Source organism: Alnus glutinosa, chromosome 2 (assembly GCF_958979055.1).
Source record: "Alnus glutinosa chromosome 2, dhAlnGlut1.1, whole genome shotgun sequence".
NCBI lineage: Eukaryota > Viridiplantae > Streptophyta > Magnoliopsida > Fagales > Betulaceae > Alnus > Alnus glutinosa.
This window is the reverse complement of record NC_084887.1, coordinates 16,494,494-16,498,939: the sequence shown is the minus strand read 5'-3', so window position 1 is coordinate 16,498,939 and position 4,446 is coordinate 16,494,494.

Sequence of the window (4,446 nt, the reverse complement as noted above, 5' to 3'; positions counted from 1 at the left end):
TGGGGCAACTCCTAAGAACAAAGGAAGCTCCCGGGAAAAGCCGGGAAATGGCAGTCTGGGGCCCACCATGAACATCCTTTCAAAAGGGTCACGTTACCTCTGACCCAAGTTTTTTGAAAATGAAGGCGAACGGGCAGACCAATTTCATAGTTTAGACGGAGGACCCCTCTATGGCAAGGAAAGTGGTCCGATAAAACTCCATTCTCGGATAATCTTCCATGAGATTAGAGAACACCTCCATGCTTTATTCTTGCCCTTGCCGAAAATTCCCACCTAGTTTTCCACTATCTTCTGCTTCACTGTTTTAGCGCATGAGGGCGCGTCACTGGGGCACTCTGATGCCTCTTCTGGTGACTGTTTGGTCGGAGTTACTGTGGTAGTCGTACTTCTTTGTAGAAGTGCAATTGTTTCATTCTTTTAGAAATGGCAAGGAAACCTAGTCGGGGAGGGGGAAAGAAGATGAATACGAAATTAATTAATCAAGTGGTGATTGAAGCTATAGATGATGGTTCTGCTATGGATATGAATCTGGAAATTGCTCAAATTATGTTGTGATGGCTGATCATATGATTTTTGTCCTCAATAATTGCGAGGAGGCTGTAATTCATGTAGGAGAAATAAAACAAAGCATGGTAGAGATTACTCAATCTGATGAGATTGGGAATCCTTTGAATTCTATGGTGAAGGAGCACATTCTTCCGATAGCCAATTTGATGAAAGATGAGGGAGAAAATTCTCTGCGAGTTGAGCAGCACAAGATTTCGGCCAAACAAGAGGTGACTAATGATTGGCAACAGCTTTTCAGGAACGAGAAATCTCTTGGCGTTTTGCAATATCATGAACCAACTCGTCTTATCAGGAAGGTTATTGTGAAACCACCGATGGAAGCGATAAGAAAAGGAATTGTGAAATGGTCTCCAACTTTAGTTGGCCAATTTCTTGAGAAACCTTTTCCTTTTTTCCTTGTTAAACGAACTGTTGATAGTCTGTGGGCAAACTATGGGAAGGTGGAGGTTTTCCTGTTGGAAAATGGATTGTATATGTTTCAGTTTGCAAATGAAAAAGCGTGGGATGAGGTTATGGAGGCAAAGCTCTAGCACATAGCAAATAAGCCTTTGATCCTGCGTCATTGGACTCTTGGTATGCAATTACTAAAACTTTCTTTATCCTCCGTTCCTATTTGGATTAAACTGCATAACCTTCCAGTGGAATTTTGGACCTCCACTTGCTTGAGTTTTGTTGCAAGTGGTGTTGGCAAACCTCTATGTGCCGATTCAATTACTGAAGAACAATGTCACCTAGGTTTTGCCCGAGTCCTAGTTGAAGTGACTATGGATTCAGATTTTCCCCAAGAGGTTGAGATAATTGATGTTGATGGTAAACCAGTCAATGTTAGCATTGGATACCCTTGGCTACTGACCAATTATAAGAAATGCAAATCCTTTGATCATGCATCTTATGCATGTAGAAAAATTGAGAAGCAAGTATGGGTACCTAGCATTGTGCCAGCAACAAAGGATTTTAATCAGCAGAGAACTCTTATTGTTCAAAAAGCTATAGAGAGGAAAGAGGAGAATGAATGGAAAATGGACAAATCATCAAAGAAAACCCTTGTTTCTAAGGTCTCTGCAATAGGTTTTGACAAACACTGGTCAAATTCTTTTCATTTATTGGCCAAGGCTGATGGAAGAGGTTTCGAAGATCGGAATTGAAAAGTGGTGGACCTTTTGCAGTGTCCTTACAGCATACTATTGAGGATGCTTTAAATGTTGAGGAGCCTACTCTCTCAAAAGCCTTAGCAAAGGGTAGGAACAAGATGATTGAAGAGGAGGAGCACTTGATGCGAGGTTTCTCTCCTACTCCATGAATATCCTTATATGGAATATGAGGGGTCTTAATGATCCTTCTAAACAAAGGGAAGTTAAAAGTATGGTTAAGAGGCATTTTATTGGTTTACTATGCTTAATAGAAACTAGAGTTAAGGAGAGGAAAGCTGATCATATTCGGAATACTATTGTTCCTGATTGGGGGTTTATCTTCAATTATGAGAAACATTTACTATGAAGAGTGTGGATTTGCTGGAACAAGGAAATCTTTGATGTTAATATCCTTGACAAATGTGATCAATGTATCAATTGTGAAGTCACTTCTAGAAAGAATAATTTATGTTGGTGTTGTGCAAATTATAATACTCGCAAGTGCACGAATCGTTTGCAATATAGTGTTATAATGTGTTGCTGCACGATCCCACAGGGAATTGTGTTGCGAAAATTAATCTCTATTCAAACTAATCCTATTTTAACCTAGTTCCAAATTTAGGGATTTTTAACAAAAGAAAACATAAACAAAATTAATGAAAATAAAGGGATCTAGGGTTTTGGAATCCATACTCAACAAATCACAACAACCTAATCTCATGCTCATCACACATATTTCGAATTCTTTCAAACCAATCTTAGGTATGTTCTACTTTTGCTTCAAAAATTGTTTAAATCATTCAATGAATCCATTCTTCCACAAATCACAAAAGATATCTAGTTTCAACTAAATCATCAAATGTATCCATAGAATGAAACACAATGAATATCCAACATACATGAAAACCCAAGCCATCAATTTAATGAAACTATATCAAATCATCACTTGTATCCGAAAATCACAAGAGATATCCAATAATAATCTCAAAAATCGGAGTATAACCATGAGAAATCAAAGCCCATTAACTCAAATAGCATAAACAAGCAATGAAACTCAGTTTCTATTCAATGGTGAGGTTTCATCCTCAACCCAAGACGAAAGTTTAGTTATACATCACTAAAGAAAACGTAAATGAACAAGAAGAATCAATAAAAACATAAATAAACTTACAAAGGAAGGTGGTTCTAGGTGAAAATCACCCAAGAACCCTAAGCTAGGTCAAAATCGGCCATTTGGGGCGCCCAGACGATCTCTGCCGCGGCTCCTCATATTGAGAAAATGAGAAAAAGACGTATTTATAGAGTTAGCTAGGGTTTCTGTCCCGCAAAAATTCGATCGATCGATTTTAAAATCGATCGATCTACTTAATATTCGGTCGATCTACTTTTCGATCGATCTACTTAATATTCGATCGATCTACTTTTCGATCGATCTACTTAAAATTCGATCAATCTACTTTTTCAGCACTTCCGAAAATCCAGCTTTCTATGTATTTTGACTTGAAAATTGTCATTTTTCTCTTATTACCCTGCAAAAACGCAAAAACACTAAAACTAACCAAAACATCAAAAAGTAACAAAGCTAAAGGTTTAACTAATGTAAATTAAGGGGTCCAAATATACACTTTTTAGCACTCATCAGTTGGCTCCAAACTTTCATATGTGGTGCAAATGGAAAGGAAGTCTTTATGGATGAATTTGTTCATTATGAAGTTGAGTGTTATTTCCAGACCTTGGATTTTGTGTGGTGACTTCAATGTGGTGAGAACTCTTAAGGAGAAGTAGGGCTTGGATAGACTCATGAAGTGGATTTTGTAGAATGTCTGAATGAACTTGAGGTTTTCGATTTAAATTTCAGTGGCTGTTTTTACACTTGGTCTAATAAGTAAGAGGGGATTGCTTTTGTAGCTAGGAGGTGGATATGGTGGTTGCCAATGAGGAATGCCTTAGTTGTTTTGGCAGAACTGCTGTAGAATATTTGAATGCGGGAGTTTCATATCACTTTCCTGCTCTTGTTTCTATAGGGACTCTTAAAAGCTTTGGTCCCAAGCCTTTCAAGTTATTTAGCTACTGGTTGGAGCATAAAGACTTCTTGAATTGGATTAAGGAGGGTTGAAGTATTCCTTACTCAGGGGAGGCATGTTCCAAGTGTTTAGAAAGCTGAAATCTGTGAAGACTATTTTGAAGAACCAGAATGCTAGTTGTTTTGGTGATTTCAAACAAAAAATCTTGCAAGCTTGAGCTCTGCTAGATTTGGCTCAGCAAGAAGTCATCACCACACATGGGAGAGTTGACTATTTACTTAAAGAAAGAGAATGTTTACACGCTTATGTTTGTATTACCAAGGCTAAAGAGGCTTTCCTCAAGCCAAAGATAGGAACCAGTGGTTGAATTTGGGGGATCAGAATAATAACTATTTCCATAGGCTAATGAAGGCTAGAGCAGCTAGAAACACCATTTCTCATTTGTGGGATGAGTCTAGTCAGAAGGTGGAAGAGGTGGAGAGAATGAAGGTTATTGTAAAGGAGTATTACAAAAAGCTTTAGGGATCTAACAATGTAGCCTTTGGTGCTATAAAAGCTGCTAGAGTGCAACAGGTTATTAATATAACTATTTATGTGGATCAATCTTCCTTGCTTGTTGGGGAGGTCACAACTGAGGAAATCCGAAAAACTTTGTTTGATATGGAGTCTAATAAGGCCCCTAGTCCTAATGGTTTTACTCTGAATTTTTCAAAGCTTCTTGTTCT